A 21,364-nucleotide genomic window follows, 5' to 3' on the forward strand; every position below is an offset into this window, starting at 1 on the left:
ATCGCGGTTAGCCTGTGAGCTAGAGTAGTCCTTCGGTGTGACGCTTCGTGAAGAGAGGTAAGGTTTCTGTATTATAGAGTTTTGTTCTCAAAGCTCCCCAGCCCTTAGAGTTTGGCGCTTATTATCGGCTTTTTGTTCAACAGACCAAGGCGACCTATTGGCATAGCTTCCATTACTTCAGTTGTCACGAATCCCAAGATTTCAGCGCAACACCCTGTGTCCCAGGTATTTGGATTACCGACTTCTTGCCATCAGTTCCGTTTCATTGGTTTTTTCTCCAACAGTCGTATTATGTTTTGTAGGTTTTGTCGTTTAAGGATTTTTGCGCACAATCGCCTTTGGGATTGTGAGTATGCTTAATATTCTCTTTGAGCACAGTGGTGTGGGCTAAGGCTATCATTATGATTTTTTCACGTTTTTTTCACATTTCTCATAAGTTAATGTAATGCCCTTAACTGTTTGCCATGTAGAGTCTGAAGCAGAGTACTTCCTGCATTCGAGTTGACACCATGTTCATTTCAGTTTCAGGCCCCCGATGAAGAGCTTGTTAAGCTCGAAATGCATTGGGCTCAAGAGAAGATGCATCAATGTGTTTGTTTGCTTTACTAATGTATTTGAAAAATTTGCTTTAAATTGTATCAGAATGTAGAAAAGTGTTGATATCTTTGTGAAGTAAAAATACTTGATAACTACTGTTCTATGCTAAGTATTGAAGTATTATTTATTTATTTGTGTGAAAATTGTTGATTATGTAGTGTTGTTCAAACTGTGAACCACATATAGCAACAGTGCTACGAGGTTGAGTGTGTTTCATGCTCAAGTTATGACTTACAACCATTACCATAAGGGTTGTTTGGACTGGTGCAAGGTGTTCACTAGAATAGTGAACATCATATACCAGGCCAACTTCTCACATTATGTTTTCCCCCTGGTGAGAGTACAGCACCCTTATATCGCCTTGAAGAAGCCCATGTCTGGGCGAAACACGTGGGCTGTGTATCTATGAAAACCATGCATTTCTGTAATAAAGACACACCAAGGCTACAAACAGAAACGTGTACTCATTTTTCAAAACATAGACCTTGTCATTTACTGTTTATACATGTTGCCTCTCATACTCCTTGCATGAATGCTACATAACTACTGATGATGTTGGTGTATTGCGTTAGCATATCTCCACTTTTTTTTCAAACAAATAGGACTACTTTTTGCTAACATAATTGAGAAAATGTCATATAGATTGCCGAATACCACTGACTATTAGTGGAAAAGCCGAATAATGTTCTCATAAAAAACAGAGAACCTAGTGTATATCTTGATAAACTGCTCCAACCTCGATTTATTTTCAAACCCATAAACTATACACTTATCTTTTGCGTAACTCAAATTCTATTTAGAAAGCACTGTGCAATGCAGCCATTAGCGGACTGAGCATATGTTGAATTGCTTTTGATAATATTTTCACACAAGTCGTTTCTGATTAATCGAAATATTCCACCCTAGCTACCACAGAGGTCGCATTCATTTGACAATGGAGTCTTTCTTGAAAACACAAGGTTCCCTGCTTTCAGTCTCCTGCGGCTCAGAATCTGCAAATCCTCTACCAATACTGTGCAAGTGGTACTTAGACCACCAACAGATACAGCAGGTTTGTCTGTGTCTCTCTTATCATTGGATTGGTTTTCCATTAATGCCTGAGGTGGCTTGAGATGTTCTTCAGTTTTCAGTGCCTAACTGTCCGGGTGAGAGACGTTGAGTATGTGCTCTTGTGTTCTACTCTGGTGCAAGACTTTGTACGTACACCCACCTTGTTCCTGCTCTTGCTTTCATCAGTAGACTCCTCTGTTTCTTCTGCTACCTTCTAAGACATTCTTATTATACTTTTCCCTGGTAAGAACCACGCCTAGAGTCGGGTCTTTGGGATTAGTATTGATACATTTCCAACATTACTTTCAGACACAGGGTGTACCCACATCTCAGCCTATGACACTTGTCCCAAACATTACCTGTTGCCACAGGACCTATAAGGCTTCCCTTAGAACGTCATTCCCGTTTAGAACAATCCCAAAGGTTGTAGGGTCAGAATGTGTTGGATGTTCTACCCCAATAACTGGAAAATGCATTTAAGTCGAATAGGTTTCTTGATTGAGTCTGATTATTTCTCTCTTATGTAGAGTGTGTGGGCCACTTTCTATCGTCTGGAATGCTTCTAAGTGCATTGTAACTACTCTAATTCTAGTTCTAATGATACCTGTGACAATCCAACTGTTATTCGTGCTCCTGACCATGTACGATTTGATTTAAAAACAATAAAACATGTATTTAAAATTAAATACAATAGTGAATTGATATACTGAAAAATAATTTGGCTGGTTTGCCATTGCAACTGCCCTGTTATGCTAGTTGTGTATCAAGGCATCACTGTGTGTCCGGGCACATATTCTGGAAACCTCTCTTTTCCTCAGTCTCAGCATCACACTCATGGGTGGCCCCAGTCAAGTCAAGCCTCTCCCCATCAGACTGACTGAAAACTCTCACAGATGCAGCTCCCAGGTCACTCCAGGTACTTCCTGAAAGAAGAACCTGGCTTTTGTGTAATTATCGACTAAGAAGCATTTCAGACTGCCTCTCGATTCTGGTATCACCCACGCACTTGTAAGCCACCCCCTAACCCCCCCCCCCCCCCCCCCCACTGGGCCATGAGGTAGGAACACAGGAAAGAAGCTTGTGAGTATTATCCAAAGGTTTGAAGTGGTCTCGGGGCACAGGCCCAACATTTAGAATCATCACCTTTCGCCTCTCTAAAGAAAAGAAAGGAAAACCAAATGTTAGGTATGAATATACAGTGCATATATCATACTGAGTAGCCAGCAAAGTAATCATTTCCATTGTGGATGTTGATAGGATTGGGACCTGAGCAATTCAGTTTTCTCTTATATGTAGTGAAAACTGTTACCTGCCACTTGCACCTTACCTCAGCTCAGCTTTTATTGGGTACATAGAGAAATCAGTATATTTCTACACACACTTCTTAAAAATGGCTCTGAGCCTAAAAACAGAAAAGGGAAACCTATGTCCATGTCAGGGTTACCTTTGCAGAGAATATACATTCCAATACACGGGCATGGTTTACTTGCACCCTAACGTAGTATTCCGATTACCAGAATATTGTTGTGTCACCCTGTTCATTCTAGTGTTCTAGAATCAAGGGAGGTGACAATTTGGTTTTTCAGACTTTTTGCAAAGGCTCACACTCTACCATTTTTAGGTCAAGGACCTAAAGGCTGAGCTTGCGCAGTCTGGGGTCGGAGATTTAATGTTTCTTAGTAGGGCTTTAGAACCCGCCTCCCTGGCCTGTCTCTCCTCCATTGGCTGGCTTCCTAAACAGAGGCCAGCCATTGGAGGAGAGATGCGTCACTCCGATTTAGCCCCGTCTTTTTCGGATTCGGGGGCGTAAATTTTGCTGTTCTTTAGACAGTGATGTTGCCTGTCACTCAGGACAGCAAAACACGCCCCCGAATCCGAAAATGATCGGAAGCTTGCGGCCGCCATTTTTTTCTTTCTCGTCTGCGGTGAGGATCGATCGTCTTATTCTTGTTGTTTGTCTGTTCTGTAAGCTTTCGTTGCTGTTGCCCATGCTGCACTTTTGCAGTGCCCTGTTTATTAGTCACGTTGTGCAAAGAAGCTTCACTGTACACTAGGAAAACCGCTTGGCTTGGTCAGCGCTCGTCGAGTAAGATTTTCTCCAGCGCTCTCATTCCTGCTGCTCCTGGCGCCGCAGCAAGATCCGAGTCCAGCTGTCCATAAGCAGAGGCCAGGGCAGTGAAGCGGCCGCTTGTTTGTGAGCTGAGTGGTTTCCAGAAGAAGTGACATGAATATCAAACACCCCGTGAAAAGGGGTCCTGAGAAGGGTGGAAGGCAGCCCGCGGGCGGCGCAGAGAAGACGCCGGCGTGGCTGTAGGGGGTGCGGGCGGCAGATCTCTGTGCTGCTGGGGAAGGGGCAGTGACGTTCAAGATGTGTGCCATTGAAAGACAGGCAGGGCACGTGGACGTCGATCCATCCATAGGAAGTTGGTAGCAGAAGTGACCCCTTGCAGCCTTTTTTAGTACTCATGCTGAGGATTTACGTGTTTGTCCTTTGTAGTCGTGTCGCTGCGGCTCTCCTTATCCTACCCGCTCCCATGGTGACTGTGCCGCTGGGCAACCGGATCCGCGTCGTGCTGGACGTGGCGCTGCGGGTTCCCTGCATTTTCGTAATTGACGCCATCTTAAACCCGTACCGTGACCCGAGTGCAGGTCGTCTGGAAATCGCCGACCAGATCCTGCTGCGTCTCTTGGGTAAGCAGTGTTTACATCGGGGAGGAGAGAGTGAATGCCAGTCGGGGATAGGGGGCAATAGGTTTCTCTGTTGACATCCAGTAAATAGCAGCGCCCCTGTCCCTTGTTGTGCATTGGCCCTGGAACAGGCTTGGTGGTTGAGCCCGGGGGGATAGTCTCTCGATCTAGGGACCGGGCGTGGGCTGTCTTGCGGGACGCTTCGTCTCCTAAACAAAAGGGTTGATTACCAAGAGATTGCGCTTGTTTGTTTGAGAGTAAATGATGGGATGCGTCTCCTGTGGGTTGGCAGGGTTGTTTGGTTTAAAGTGGAAAAACAGATCTAACAGCATCTCAAGGGCGATGTGTTTTCAGCTTATTTGTGGTGCGTAGTTGTGGGTGCAGTACAATAGGTTTTTGGCAATGCTTAATTGATGCTAAAAAAGAAATGCGTACCATTTTTGACGCACCAGGTTACCCTGCCTTACTCTCTTTAAAGCTATTATTTCCACTATTTAATTTTCGTACTCGTGTGCGACTGGTAGGGACATGTGTATTTGTTTGTAAACTTGTTCAAAGGGAACTGGGATACGCATGAGCAACAGCACTTTTTATTTCAGTAGAATTAGAAAACATTTGTTTTCTGCTGCGTCATAATGTTTACACGCATACCTGCCAGACAGGTTGCGCCACACAGACACGGTGTGTCTCTTCTCGAGTCCGGGGTAAGAAAGACACCGGTTTCGTAAGGTCTTAATATTGTTGACAGTCAGTCACTAAGTCTGTCATTCTCTAGTCAGTCCGGAATCTCTAATCAGTCCGCATGTTATGACATGCGAAACACATGTCGGCTTAACACTGTTTAATGTACTATGTACGGTGTTGTTAGTAACATGAATAGTTGAGAGTTGTTTGATGAAACAGGCACACTGTTGGAGAGCAGTATGAACCTAATTCCTAATTAAAGAAGTTTGTATATAATCCTACTGATCTTGATGCTTTGTAAGAAACCTGTGCTGTTCATGATCCAACCACTTTTCATCTGAAACTAACTGGGATGTAGGATCAATACCCAGAAGATCAATCACCCATAGACCAATGACACCAATTTTAAAGGTGCGTCTAAATCCGCCATTAAAAAAAAAAGATGCTATTTTGCATTAAGCGCTTACTATTGTGTCGCAGTACCCAGCAGTTCAAGAAATAGCAGTAGAAACACTGCCAGGCTGGGATCAGGTGTAGCAGTGTTCCGTACTGATAAGACCAAACTTTAGGATTCTGGGGAAGCAGCTGGCTGTCGAGGAGAGCGTAATCTCCCTTGACCCATGCTTTGATGTTTTTTTATCTAGGAACCCGAATCAATATTGCGATTTTATGCCCTTGTACGGCTATAATCAATAATATCCCTATAATGGCATAAGAATCAGATCCATATTTCAGTAAATCGCTCTTGCAGTCCAAGGCATGGCAAAAGCTACTTCCTTGGATTCCTAGAAAGCACACAGAGTTCTTTCGACACACCAAACCTCCAGCAACCTGGGAAATCCCCACTTGCTTTGTTTTGATTTGTAATAGAACTCCTGCAAGCACTGTAAGAACGGCCAGTTCTTAGTGACATCTTTATTGACGTCTTATGTCCAAACCTTACGTCAAACTCGGCACCTTTCAGGTAAAAATATACCAACGTTGCCTTAAGCAAACACACGGTGGTGGTTTTGGAGCAGAGCAGCTAATCTACTTGCCGAGAGCCCAGCTGATGCGAGAGCCCACGGACGCTGCCCCTCCTCTTTGACGCGCTGAGAAAGACGCTGTCTTTTCTCCTGCCGAGAAAATCCAGCTCCGGCGTTTCCAGCCTACCCTTGCGGGTGACTGGGATATTGAGTCCTGAGAGAGAGATACCAGACCTCCTAAATTCTATTCCCAAGGTACAGTGCTGACTAAACCCTTAGAGAGAATTCTTGAATCAGATTCTTGGCAAAAAACCTACTTAACTTAAACTTACTCACTTACTCCTTCCCACGTATTAGGCTTAGGTCAGGTACACCGGGGTAGGCGTATTTTAGAAGCACCAGTTGAGCACGTTAGCCTATGTATACATGTATGTATATATTTTATCCATTTTAAAGTATCTTATGGCTAAGAAACCATATCAATGCTTTTACAGTATTATTTCATAATACTCCTTTTACTGTACGTACTTTACTTTATATTAAGTATTGCAATTGTGGCAATTCATTTCTCTTGTATGAGAAGGAAGACTGTTCAATAAATAATACCTTTTATTGAAAACGCTCATCTCTCTCTTCTCTGCACTCTGGTGAAACTAAGAACACACAACTGACTGAGTGAAATAGCTGTCTATTGTTTTCACACGACTCTAGAGATTTACTCTTATTCTGAGGGAGCAAAGTTGTCATGTTTATGCGGTTGTCGGAAGCTGAATCCCTTCTTGTCTGAGACAGGGAAGCTGATCCCTTCCTATTCATTCAAGAAAGTTTCCAGTGACCTCTGAGCTAGCTGGCGCAAACCTAAATTAAGTCTAACATGGTCAGTAGAGACCTAGAAGACCTCAGTCCTACGTCTACACTGCTGTTTATGTTATTCCAATGCGCAGAGCCTATAGGGAAAATAGGAACTACACTACAGCTTGACAAGTAGTCATATGCGTTTTAGGGGTAAAGCCTTTTTTACTTTGAGGTCTTCCAAAATACTTTCCTTAACCCCGTTTGAAAAACATGTCTCCTATAACTGGACTCTTCCCAATTACTACTCTAGAGGGATGCATACCTGCAATATATTAGCCTTGTAGTAGAGGCCCAATTTGTGTATGTAAGAGTTTTTCACTTGTAAATTTTTTTGTTTCTATGTCATTTGGCTTCCGGCTTAAATTCGCAAAATAATTACAGAGAGTTGGAATATCTCTACTAGAAATATTTGTTTTTAGTAAAGTATATTTTTGGAGTTTCTACTCCCAATCCTCCTTAATTAGCAACTTTTGTCAACAGAATAACATATTATGTGTAAAAGTTACCAATATACAAAACTGTGTCCGTTCTCTGTCCCTTTCTCTGAACACGCAACATCACAAGAGCTCTGGTATTCCCCAGAGCACCATAACATCTGAATTGTAAATATTGCAGTTCACTGGAGCCTTAATCAAAACATTAATTCTATTTTTGCTGCTTCTTCAAATGTACAATTTTCGCTGATGCAACCAGTGAGGGACTGGGTGAGCTATACATGTCAGGCAGCGAGGCTTGGGACTACCGAGGGAAACGCATGTGACACACGGGTGTGTTGGTGGGTCTCTGAAGCAGCTGACTAACTTACTGAAGGCACTCGGACTCATGAGATGCGCACGTGACAGGGGCGGGGGGTGTGCGTTGCAACCAACTAATTTAGTGAAGGCGATGAAGCTATTGGCAATGTAAATGACAATGCCATGTATTTATGATTTGAGAAAAAAATCATGAGCAATGCCAATAGCTCTACCTTTAAAGCTGCCGAGACCATTGCATTGTAAATGCTTATTTTTCATTGTGGTACAAAAGGGGGTGGTGATGGACGGAGCATCTGAATCAATCAAACACTCACACCCAGTCAAAAGATCTGGGTTTAATCCATCACCGTTCTTTAGCCCACTCTGCCACCCGAGTTCAGACATGGCTATATGCAAATCAATCTGACCCTGTGCCTCATGGGAAGAGTCCAGCCCGAACTGCCAAGCCATGTCTTCCCTGGACCGGAAACAAGCTCCCGAGGACCGGTTTCTGGCATTCCAGCCGTCTTCAGCCCGGCTTGCTTGAATCCAGTGGCAAAGTGAGCAAGGGACTCACATACCCTGCAACACTTATGGCGGCCAAAAGCGGTACAAAAAGGGGTGGTGATGGACGGAGCATCTGAATCAATCAAACACCCACACCCAGTCAAAAGATCTGGGTTTAATACATCACCGCTCTTTAGCCCACTCTGCCACCCCAGTTCAGACATGGCTATATGCAAATCAGTCTGACCCTGTGCCTCATGGGAACAGTCCAGCCCGAACTGCCAAGCCATGTCTTCCCTGGACTGGAAACAAGCTTCCGAGGACCGGTTTCTGGCATTCCAGCCGTCTTCAGCCCGGCTTGCTTGAATCCAGTGGCAAAGTGAGCAAAGGACTCACGTCTGAGCATACCCTGCCACACTTATGGCGGCCAAAAGCCGTACAAAAGGGGGTGCTGATGGACAGAGCATCTGAATCAATCAAACACTCACACCCAGTCAAAAGATCTGGGTTTAATCCATCACCGTTCTTTAGCCCACTCTGCCACCCCAGTTCAGACATGGCTATATGCAAATCAGTCTGACCCTGTGCCTCATGGGAACAGTCCAGCCCGAACTGCCAGGCCATGTCTTCCCTGGACCGGAAACAAGCTTCCGAGGACCGGTTTCTGGCATTCCAGCCGTCTTCAGCCCGGCTTGCTTGAATCCAGTGGCAAAGTGAGCAAGGGACTCACATCTGAGCATAGCCTGCCACACTTATGGCGGCCAAAAGCGGTACAAAAGGGGGTGGTGATGGACGGGGTGGCAGAGTGGGCTAAAGAACGGTGATGGATTAAACCCAGATCTGTTGACTGGGTGTGAGTGTTTGATTGATTCAGATGCTCCGTCCATCCCCACCCCCTTTTGTACCTCTGTTTTTTATTGTGACAATGCCCAATGCAGCAAACACAAAAAAAAACTTTAAATCATATCCGGGAGCCCTCCCCATGACAATAAATGACGTCAACAGGTCAATATAACGTGCTCTGTACAAAACATGCACGTGATACACAAGGTCAGGAAGGGAGGCTAGACAGGGGTGCATTAAATACATAGAGAAATAAAGAATAAATAAATATGTCAAATTTGTAAATATGACATTTAAAGAATGTTGGGACAGGAATGTCCCCTGCATGGTAAACTGGCATGCCTAGGCCCTGCATGTTAGACTCTATTGCGACATTTATTTTGGCCAAAGGGCCACACTAAACTGGCTTGGGCACAGAGGCCTACGCCTAAATGTGAGGTCCAGAACTAGGGCTGTGACCTGGAGGGGCACACCAAGGTTCCACCCATATTCAGCAATGGACTAGTAACCTTGCCCTGGGAACATCATATAAAGCAGTGGTGGCAACATACCATGTGTCAAAACCCCGTTCAGAGGGCCACGGGGCGAAGCAGGAGTTACTGGGCCCAACCATGGTGAGTTCAGACCTTTTACTCCTGATGTCCTGTGGCCCGACCAATTATGGGCCATGAGCAATTGGGCCAAGTATCAATTCAGCACTTGACCCTCAGTGGTAGTGCAGGCTGAGCACAAAATGGCATCTTGGGGGTTGGCGTAGGCAAAGCAGGGGGGGTGTTAAGTGAACCCAGGCTCACAACTAAAAATACATTCAGCAGCACTAGTAAATGACTGTCTAGTCAAATAATTGCCTTTATGAAAAAAGGAGTATTTGTATTCCAACACAAAGTAGATTATGACATTCACAAACAATACACAAAGTCACCTGCGGTCAGGGCCCTGATGTTTCAACAGGCGAGTACCAGAATCCCACTCCCCTCTCGCTAGCGGGTGTTCCCCATTCACTATAGGAGACATTCAGGTTAAGCCCCACTAGTAGTCAGAGTCCCAGTAGTCCCACCGCAAGTCTTATAATAGACAAAGGTGTTCCAGTACCGAAGCGCTATGTGGCAGGCAAGTTCCCCAGGGCTCAATGGCTGGTAAATCAGCCTTAACCACACCAATAGATCTGAATGATCGAAGTCTACGAATGCATCCACTTCGCAGGCACTGAAGATGCAGCGGATGTCTCCACTAAGTTCTTCACTCGAAGCCCAGGAGGGGCAACAGTCGGGTGTCCTCCAGCTCCTCACATGCAGTCCTGATGGATCCTCTATGCTCTTGCAACGCTGGAAAGTTTCCGGGGATCTTCCCCACCGATGGGAGGTGCGATATTCCTGGTGCTGGTCTTCTGGCACTGCCTGGGCCGCACTGATCACCACCACAACATCCTTCTCCTGTCTAAACCAGACCATACTCCTTGCCTTGTCCCAGTGCCCCCCGCCATTCGTGGTTACCGCCCTCACCCTGTACACTGGCTCCGGCCCATTCAGCACAGCAGTAATCTTTAGGAAGCCCCACCTGACATACAGGGTCACCGATTTCACTTTACACATGAGCTGTGGCCTCATTGGCATGGCGGCAATCCTCACTGCAGCCCCACCTGACCTATGATGTCACAAACTTCCAACCTGCACATGGGAAATGACCCAATTGTGTAGCAGCCATCTCCTCACTCTTCGCTACAGGGATCCAATCGCCAGGATCCCCCTCTGGGCCTCCCTCTCCTCTTCCTTATAGGGCACCTGATATTGGCAAGCAGGCAGGCACTGGGGCACCAGGGGCAGGTGGTCTTGGGTCCCCTGGGTGATGTACCCTCACCCAGATGGGAGACTGGCAGGTCTTGGCCCCAAGCCCTGGTCACAGGGAGAAGCTTTGCAGAGCTTCTCCTCGCACAGTCGACTGGCCCCTTGAGATCTGACAATTTTGGGGACCTCAAGCTCCCCTTCTTACAGTCCATTTCCAGACACCAAATGTGACCTGAAGTCTGAGTTTTTGTTGGGGGGGGGGGGGAGCTGACTCGTTTTGAAGTGCCCTGCCTCTAGAAAGCAATCTGTCACAACAGGAATACACTTCTAATCCCTCTCCCCGACCTCTCGGGCGACACTCAGAGACTTTTTTTTAACCAGAGGATTTGCATTTTTAATGGGGCAAAAGACAGCAGGCATTACAGATCACATTACTTTTTACAAAATCTGTGACATCATCACTGAAAACACTTGCGATTGCAGTTTTATACAGGTGCTAGCGAACAGTGGAAATACAACTTTGTGTTTGTGCCTATCTATTGCTGAGACACTGATGTTGAAGGTGACACTGCAACCTTATACTGTCAATTGATGTGTAGGACAAATTGTGCAATAGCTGTTATTTTTTTTTAAATAAAAAGATGACATCATGAATGATGTCAAGGGCATTACTAGTGACTTAACAAATCACATCACTGTTCATATCACTGGTGACACCAATGATGCTGCACACAATTGCTATTCATCAAATGCGTTTTCTGACAGCAGAGAGGTGGCCTCGTTTCCACAAGTCGTCACTGCAGGGACAGCTAGATGCTGAAAATTGTATTACAGCCTTTCAACTACAACTAATGTCTATGGAATGTGTATTTCTAGAAAGTGGAATGGCAACTGACTATTTCCAGCATACACTGATGACATTGGCAAGGCATTAGATGTAATTTCAGGCGACATCACAAATTACATCATCATTGACCTAATCAGTGGCATTTCTAAAACTGCAGATTGTTCTTTTTCCACATCTGACGCTGTGTAAATACAGATTTATTTCTATATCCATCAATTGAAGGGACATTATAAATATGCATTTAGAGCGTTTTGTGTTGTGCTGGATATGTCGCCTCGTGGCCGCTTGAACGTTTGTATGTTTAATGTGACATTCCAGCCTTCCCACCACTGTAAATGGCCATAAGGGTTTGTGTTGCTAGCACAGGTAATTGCAACAGCCTTCAGTATCCGTAAAGCCCTGTTGACACTAGAAATGGCATAATCAGTGGCATCATTGACAACAGGAATACAAGTTTGTTTCCACATTTGCACAGGGCCCACAAGTCATAACCACAGAACATAAGCCAGTGGTGTGCCGAATGGGTGGGAGAGTAAGGGGACAGAGAAAAGCTCTTTTAGCCAAATGACATACCGTACATCTCTGCCATTTTTACATCTTTTTAATGAGTTAGTCACGCTTGCGAAGATTATGCCACAACCCCTACAGGTATGCCCCAGTCACATTTCATGATACCCGCTACCTGACATTCTCTAACTTTAGAAGCCCTCTGGGCAGTGTGCCTACTCTTCCGATACATTGAACCTCGTGCTTTTGGACCACACCTCCTACTGCCAGTAAGTAGATCCTTCCTACAGCAGCAGTGCAAGAATTTTTAGAGCTTAAAGCAAGATACTCGATTTCACTCTGGAGGGCTCCTTATACACTGATAAAATATATTCTTGGTCTTAAGCAGTAATTTTTTATTTTTATAAATTCCGTTTTTATTAAGCAATTATTTGGGAACAGTAGGAAAATAGTGAGTATTGAACAAGGGAAACATTATAGGCCACACGCAGGAGGCCTGTGTACCACTAGGTATCATCTGGGTCCAGTAAGTTTCGCTCTCTGCTAGCTCACACCAGTCTAAATCTTCTTCCCAGTCTCTCGCCGTGGGTGGTCTGCCTGCCCCTCCAGAATCTTGCAAAGTTGTTCTTTGCCACTACCACAGCTGCGTTCAGCCAGGTGTGCATACTTTTAGCCATTGGTACTCCCCAGCTGGGTCCAACCACAGCCACGTGGCCTCTAGTGGGATGATCCGCCCTGTGTCTTGCTTCACAACCTCTATCACTCCGTTCCAGAAGCCCTGGATTTTCGGACAGACCCAGAGTGTGTGGTAGAAAGTGCCCACGCTGCCACAACCCCTAGTACACTCAGCCAACTTGCTGCGTCCCATTTCATGTAACCTAGACCTGGAGAGGTACGACCTGTGCAACACAAGGAGTTGAATTAGGCGCAAGCGTGCCCCTATAGTGATCTCTCTAGGGCATTGCAAAGCCTCGGCCCATCGTCTTTCTCCAGGAGGCCCAGGTCTACTGTCCAGGTCTCTCTCAACTGGATAAGGACATCTGGGTAATTGTTTATAATCTTCCTGTATATTAATGAAACCGCCTTGGTGGGCATATGATCTAGAAGTAATCAGCCCTCCATTGGGGAGTAGTCTGGAAGTTGTTCCACCTTGGGCAGATGGCATTTTAGCGCGTAATGCAAATGAAATGAAATGAAATGAAAAAGGAACTTAATAAAGCGCACTGTGGCCGAGCGGCTTCCTGGTGCTGAGGGGGGGGGAGACGGATTCTACACTGCAACCGAAGGGACTAACCGGGGAAGGCCTGAAGAAAAAGAAAGGTTTTTAATGCCTTTCGAAAAGCTGGGTAAGTGGGGATCGAACGGATAGATAATGGAAGACTATTCCAATACTGGGGAGCCAGAACCGAGAAACGTGTGCCACCGATACGGGCTTTACGGTAGCGGGGAACTTGAAGAAGGAGTTGAGAAGATGACCGAAGAGTGCGAGAGGGAGTATAGGGAGTGATCAAAGAAACGATAAAGAGAGGGGCGGAATGGGTGAAGGCTAAAAGGGCTAGGCAGGCTAATTTAAAAGAAGTGCGAAAGCGTACAGGAAGCCAGTGAAGGGACTTCAGGACGGGCGTGACGTGGAAGAATTTGGGGAGGTGAAAAATGAGCAAAAGACCTCCCCCTGGCCCAGGTCGTATTAAGACTGCAACTCCTTTAACGACAGCAGTGTACCCCTCTGCAGACATCCCCTAACTTGTATATTTCTATTATCTGCCATCTTGTGTGGTTATGCAGTTTCTTCACTTCTCCCAGACTGTTGCTGTCCCACAAAGGGGTGTCCACCGTTAGTTTGTCTTTCTACCCCAAATGTCAGTTAGTTGCCTCCCAAGCTTGTACTACTCTCTGGGTATAGACCGGGAGCATTAATTTCTTTGCACTCCCAGAGAGAAATGCCGGGAGACCCTCCACCTATGGCCCAATGAACGACTCGGTACGCTGGGTCATCTCTTCCCTCCCAGGCACCCGGTCGTTCACTACAACGAACTACGAGGCCCAAAAGTACGCTCTTAGTTCCAGGACCACTTTGCCTCCCTCAAAGACTCCACGCTGCAGTTTCATTACGGAGATTTGTGCTGCACCTCATTCCCATAACAGTGACCTCAGTGTGCTATTGAATTTACGAAAGTAAATGTCCGGAACTTTGGGCTGGGTATTTTGGAGTATGTAGAGCATGCTCAGGAGGGTCATCATTTTGAAAAGCATGGCCCTTCCCATTATGGATAGTGGTAGTGTGTGCCAGTGGGCTACATATTCTTGGAAATGGTCTATTTGGGGGAACAGATTGCGTTCCAAAAAGTCATCGTCTCTTCTAAATATGTGGACCCTTAAGAATTTAAATCCGTCCCTTTCCACCGGGGCTGGGCAACTGCGAGGCAGGAGCAGCTCCCCCGTCCAAAGCGGGAAAATCAGGGACTCCTCCCAATTAATTTGGTATCCTTCTTAGCTTCAGAAGAGGTCTAAGATATGGAGGATTATTGGTATTGAGAAGTGTGGCTTTGTCACACATAGCAGGATATCATCGCATATAATGTTATTTTTTCTTCCCATTCCTCCCCTACCCTAATTCGGCGAATTAAGGGATATCCGCGGACCCAGGCCACCAAAGGTTCCAATGCTAGAACAAAAATCATAGGAGATAGGAGGCACCCCTGCTTCTGCCCCTACCCAGCAGGAAAGCACAGGAGGTGGAACCATTTACTCGAACAATAGGCGGACTCAGGAGCAAAAGTTGGGACCGAAACCCAGTCAGGACAAGACCATAAATATATAGTTTCATTCAACACTGTTTAATGCCATGTGTGCGTCTAGAGAAAGTACAGCTGCGTCTTCCCTGCCCTGCTGGGCTGTGAGGAGCAGGACCCCATATAGGCGCCGAAATTCAAGGGGTGCTCCGCCTCGGTATGAATCCGGATAGATCGGGATGGATCACTGACGATATGATTCCCGACAGTCAGCTCGCCAGGACCTTAGCCAGCAACTGAGGTTCAATGTTGAACAGTGAAATGGGACGATATGAGCTACAGTCCATCATTGTTTTTTTTGGGATTACCACTCTCGTGGTTGTTCTCTGATCTTTTGGGTGGGCTCCTGCCTCTCTGGCTTCGAAGGAAATGTTAAGAGGTGGGGGTGAGACCTTATTGGCTGCATTTTTAAATAGCTCGAGTGGAAGGCTGTTTGGCCCACGGGCTTTCCGTGACTGTAGAGCTCAGAGAGCCCCCTCTATTTCTGCCACCGTCAAGTCCCCGTCCAGGAGTTTGGAGCAGTCCGCACCGGACCTGGTGGATTTAGGTGCGTATGTATGTTCATAATGAGTTGCAAATATCTCTGCTATAGCCCTATGTCACGTCGCATTATCGGAAGCAGGTGGAGAACACTGCAGCGCAAGGCTTCTCCGTGAACGGACAGAAATCAGCTGCCAAACTACATTACCCATGAAGCCATGGGAACGTGACGCTGATGACATCACGACATTTCACTGAAGCGAATGTAAGCGCTTCCAGGGCACCAGTCGGTACTGTTAATTCCTGGACTCTCCTGGTGTCATTCCGGCCGATTGAAGACACAGTAGGGGTGCTAAGGCACCAATCAATCCTTTTTGTTTACCGTACTTGTTCCTGCCCAGCACCTCACCTGGAACTGTTGGGCATTCAGATCAGATTCCTTAGCCCAGTTGGACGAGCCGACATCAGGCTCTTGCGGGGCTTCTTCTGATTACTTAGCCCCGTTGGACAAGCCAACATCAGGCTCTTGCGGGGCTTCATATATATATCCTCCTTACCCTCACTGATCTCTGGAGGTACCGAGGAATTGCTTGCTTATTTTTACACGTGCGGCTGCGCGTTCGCTTTGTTCTTTATTGACTTTGGGTCTTCAACTCTGTGTAAGTCCCCGGATTGCCACAATGCTGTAATTGTGGTGAGGCGGCCAACAGAGGGTACATTCTCGCAGGCTATCTAAGTGATTCTCTGCGACTTTTGAGTACATTTCATGGTCCAAGTTTTGGTAAAACAAACTCCTTTGAACCGGATTATAAACACTGACAATATGTATCATTTGCTTCATTTACAATGATGTGTATGGTGGAAAATAACCAACAAGTTCTAGTGTTTATGGTGGACTGTTTATCTCTGTCTCCACAGCAGGGGCTTGTTGAGCTCTTCCGGAAGAAAGCTCCAACTCCCCTGTTAAAGTGGCTTTCATGATGCTTTTGGGTATATTGCTAACTGATGTAGAAATTCATGGAAACATCTAGAACAGCATTTTATACTTGTGTAGTAATAATGTTGTTCTATCCATAGATCCAGTAGTACATTGGCTCCTGCGATACCCAGCTAGGATACAATGGCAGTTATTTTCCTTTACAGGTATTGTGTTTATAGCATTGGCCCGTGAAGTATTCTGCTGTCCAATACAAGAGGAAGTGTGGTATACTTATGCTTGTTTACTTTCGTTACAGATCTCCCTCCCTGCTGTTCCCTTCCTTTCCTTCCCTCGCCTGATCACTCTTTTGAGTCTGTTAGTTCTACTCAGACCAAGGGGCTCTCAGGAGGTGGACCCCTTTGAGCATTGTACGTCTCCGAGTATTCAAGGGCTTGACACCCTACTTCCCATGTGCACTCCCCACTCTGCATTGTAAATTTGCGATACCCAGCTTCTGCTTTTGTCTAGCCAAGCAATTAGCTTGGTGGCTTTGTCTCCCACCTTTTATAGCCTTCTTTGAACTGCCAGAGCGAGAGCGCTACCTACGTTCTCTGCTATATCTCGCAGCTCTTGCTGTTGAAGTCGCAGTTGGTGTGTTAAGTCTCTTACCAGGTCTCCTCCTCCCAGTATCCTCACCTCTAGGTCTTTAATGTCCCCCTCTAGTGTTTGGTAACCCAGCCTGCTTTCCTTGGTCTTCACCCCGATTTGAGCCTGGAATTCTCCCTGCATCACCACTTTATATGCCTCCCAGAGTGTGCAGCTTGATGTCACTGACCTCTTGTTATGCTGAAAGGAGCACACCCTGCCCTCCACCAGCTTATCCTTTAGCTTCCTGTCTCTCAGGTGCCACACTGCCAGTCGAGGCAGTAGACCCATGTCCACTGCCTGACCCAGAAATTGGAGAGTGGTCAGATGTGCTCCGTGCCAGATGTTGGGTGTCACGGAAGTGGCTGTTCTACCCCTGAGGGTGAACAAGTAGTCTAGTCTAAAGAGGCTACTGTGCCACGCCGATAGGTGTGTGTATTGATGTTGCGTCGTATTATGGGACGTCCATAGTTCTGCTCAACACACTGCCTCTCTGAAGGACTTAAGGGGGTGTCTTTTCCAGTCTTCCTTTTTTCGGGCCAACTGTCCATCCCAACGGACATCACGTTCATATCCCCACCCAGTATCAAAAAGCCTACGGGTAGTAGAGGGAGTGCCGCTCCCAGGGAGGAGAGGGTGCCTCCATGTATCCCTGGTGGGGCATGAACTGAGCTCAAATTCAAAGTCTGTCCCTGCCATTTACCTGTCTGGAGCCCGAATCAACCCAGGAGGTCTCTCCAGGTCTTCCCTGGGATGTATGATGTTGCTGACTTGGAAAGGATACCTACGTCTCGCAATCCTGAAGAGTAGCTAGTGTGTGCCACTAGGTTATATCCCGACCTACCTAGTGCCTTACAGGATTGTGCTTTTAGGTGGGTTTCCTGAAGGAAGACTAGGTCAGGCTTTTGCCTTTATTTATATTGCAGCACAAGTGAGCGCTTGATCCAGGATCCCAGTCCATTGACGTTTCAGGACATAAACTTCTGTGTGGAATGGTTGTGTGGCCCTATCCTCAGGTGATTAAAGCCCTGTTCTTAGGCAGTTCCGGATCTCCCTGATTGATATAGGCTGATGTCCCCTTCCTGTGGTACAAGCTAGCGCCTGACTTACTATGTTCTCTTTACCTACTGCTGTAACTGTATAAGGTTGAACTTTTCCCTCAACTCCTCCCTCCCTGCTACACAGCACTGTGGGACTAGAACTGCCCAGCACCCCAACTTGCAGAGCGCATGTCGCCCTCAACTAAAACATATCCATCTTAAGGGGAGGGATGGCTGACCTGCCTTGCTTTCCCTGTAAGACCGGCCGCCCTTTGACCCTCAGGTGAACGAGCGATTCTCTTTCTCCTCCATCCTTGACCCTTGAGGTCCTGCCTCCTTTCACTGTGTGCTCTGTTCCAAGAGCTAGGCCAGTAAAAGAGGAACAATTCCAGTTCTCAAATATCTCGTAGTCTCAGTTGCTTTCCGCCTTCCCTCCCCAGTAACAGATCCAGAGCCATCGGCCCGCTCTCGTTTATGAGTGGACGGTGGTCAAGTCGTCATTCCTTGGAGCGTCGTCGCCACTTGGGGATTCTCCCTTTTGACTTTGGTGTTCCTGTGTGCGCCACCCCTACAACTAGTCCCAATCCTCTGCTGGTGAAAGTAGCAGGACTTTCCATCTGCCAGGACTCGCAATTTGGTTGGTAATATCACTGCGTATTTCAAGGCCTTTTCTCTAAATGCTCCCTTGACCTCTTCAAAGCTTTTCCTCTGCTTCTTGATTTGTAGGGTGAAATCTGGGAAGAAGCAGACCGTCATGTTTTTCTATTTTATATCTCCCAGGGCTCTGGCTGCCTGTTGGATCGCATTGCGGTCTCTATGATTAAAGATCCTGGCTAATATGGTAAGTGGTTGAGCCCCGGGTCATGGCCGCAGGATCGGAGTTCTGAGGGACCTCTCTACAAAGAAGATTTTGATAGGTGTTTGGGGCGGAGGTGTGTAGCCATCAGGTCTTCCATAAACAGGTCCTCGCTGTGGGCCTCCGCTTCCTCCGTCATCCCCCCAATCTGTATATTGATGCGTCTCGACCTCCCTCCCTGGTCTTCTGTTCGCGCTTCTAATAGGTTTTGCTGCTTAGAGAGCTTGTTTACCTGTTCTTCCAGAGACTTGGAGGTGGTTTGGAGTTCTTGGATGCGAGTCTCCGCCGTTTTGACCTTGTCTGACATCTTCTGAAAGTCTGACCGTAAGAACACCACATCTATTGTGACTACGTCTATTTTGGGTTCTAGGGAGGCTCCAGAGGGTTGGCTGGGTCTGCTTTCTGCTCAAATTCCTCCAGGTGCAGTATAGGGACTGCATATTTATGTATTTTGTTGAGGTCCCTGCCCCTTGGATTTTACCATCTCATTAGGGATTGCCCGCTTGCTAACTGTCTCACTGTCACTTCTGCCTTCTCCCTCGAATTCCAGCCTGTAGACAAAGCGACCAGGGGTGTCCCAGAAGTGTTCCCTTCTTACCTGAGTCTCCAAGGACTTTGGGAGTTTCTGCAGTTATGTTCCCAGCTGTGTCACCATCTGTATTGAGTAATCTCCAATGTGTTTGCTCTATGTTTCCCATCATCTCTGGCCCGCTAGTCTTTCAATGGCCTCGGGTCTCTGGTCTCACACAGCTGGCACAGCTTCTCTCGAGGACCGGCTCCCCACACCCTTCTCTAAGTTGACCAGGAAAACCCTCTCCGCGCCTCGTGTATCTGATTTGGGGCACTTCTTTGCTGGCCTTGCAAGTCCCCGTCCACTCGGATCCACCAGTGCTGCCTCGCTGTGCAGAGCTTTGACTAGGGCCTCTTGCGTGTGTCAGGATTTCAGGATGTCTCACTGGTCAGGCCCGGCCGCTCCTCCTTCTCTGCGCAGGGATACCGGAGTGCATCTCAACTTTTGGCCCATTTGGCCTCTGCTGTGTCAGTCGCAGTCCAGGTTTGGCCCTAACCGCCCTCTTTTCTCTCACCCTCCGGCTGTGAGCCCTCCTCCTGCAACCAGGGGGTTAGCACTCCTATTTGCCTTCTGGCTTTGCGCCTTGCCATGTTTCTGTAGGTGAGGGCCAGGTGTCTCCGCCTCAGGGTGTTACGGAATCTTGCAGTGGGACTCAATGCATCTCCCGGTGCAGATCGAGCTGCTGCCTCCTCGGAGGCTCAGGTGTCTGCCTCCAGCTTGCTTCTGACTGCCAGCTCTCGAGTGCCGCCTGCTATGTGCGAGGCACACTGGACCTAGATGTGCCCTGTGGTGCCTTCTGTACCTGGAAGGGCCCCTTCCTCACTGGCCCTCTTGTGGTCCTGTGCTCTTGGATTCACCGGCGTGGCCTTCCTGTGCAGGGCTTGACTAAGGCACCCCACGTGGGGTAGATGTCTTGGCAGCCTCACTGATTAGGCCATGCCGCTCCTTCTCTGCCCGGGGGGGGGGGGCAGGGAGGCAAAATGAGTCTCGATCCTCGCCAGTCATGTTTAGTTCCATTTGGCCTTCCGCTTTGTACCCCCATGCTGCATTCTCTCCTGCAGCCAGAGGGAGGCTCTTGTTTTTGGCTCCCAGCTCCGCACCTAACCTTGCCTCTCTCACTGCGGGCGGGGGACCATCGCCTCAGGGGTGTTTACGGATCTTGCTGGAAAAGTTGCACGAGCTTTCCCAGGGGGTTTAAGCTTCCCCTTCCCACCAGCAGCATGTGCGGTGTGCACGGTCAGGCCGCATCCTGCTGATGGGCCCGCTCTGTCGCCCCCGCTTGGGCTTGCTGTTTAGGATAGGAGGCGCAGGTTTGGCTCGTTCTGTGTCACACCTCATTTAGAATGGTGGGAGGGGTTTCACATGCACCTGAATAGGCCTTGTCTCCTTTGCACAATGCTGTCTCAACCTCATGCGTTCAAGTTGGATCAAGGAGGTCACAACTGGTTTGGACTGGGCTCAGTGACCCTTAAAACAAAGAGAACAATGGGAAAATGCGGTGTAAGTATTGGACCTAAACCCCAAGACTTTAGATTTTTTCTGGAAACAAGCAGACCATGCCAAGAAGAGCTGTGTGAGGAGCGCTGCCTTTTCTGCGTAAGGTGTGAGTTGGCCTGCAGTTGCTGCTTCTACTTCTATCTGTGGCAGAGGAAAATGTCTGACTGTTTTTGCCCTGCTGTAGTATCCTGCTGGATGAGGTCTCAAAGAGCTTGTGTGTGCTTGCCTCCTGGTGGAAGTGTCAGTGAGATAAACGACTAAACCAAATCCCTGCTGAACAAAAGGAACCTGTCTGGAGGAAGAGCTGTGTGAGGAGCGCTGTCCCTTTGTGTGTGGGGTGGGTTGGCCTGCAGATACGTCTTTCTGGAGCAGGGGAAGGACTGGATTCTTCTTCTACATTGAAAAAAGATGCACGTGGTAAGCATTTTATTTCATAGAGCTTGTGCGCTTTGGGAAAAACCCTGACCTAAGCATTTGGGGAGCGCTTTATTCATTGCCCGGAG

Source organism: Lissotriton vulgaris, chromosome 7, assembly GCF_964263255.1.
Source record: "Lissotriton vulgaris chromosome 7, aLisVul1.2, whole genome shotgun sequence".
NCBI lineage: Eukaryota > Metazoa > Chordata > Amphibia > Caudata > Salamandridae > Lissotriton > Lissotriton vulgaris.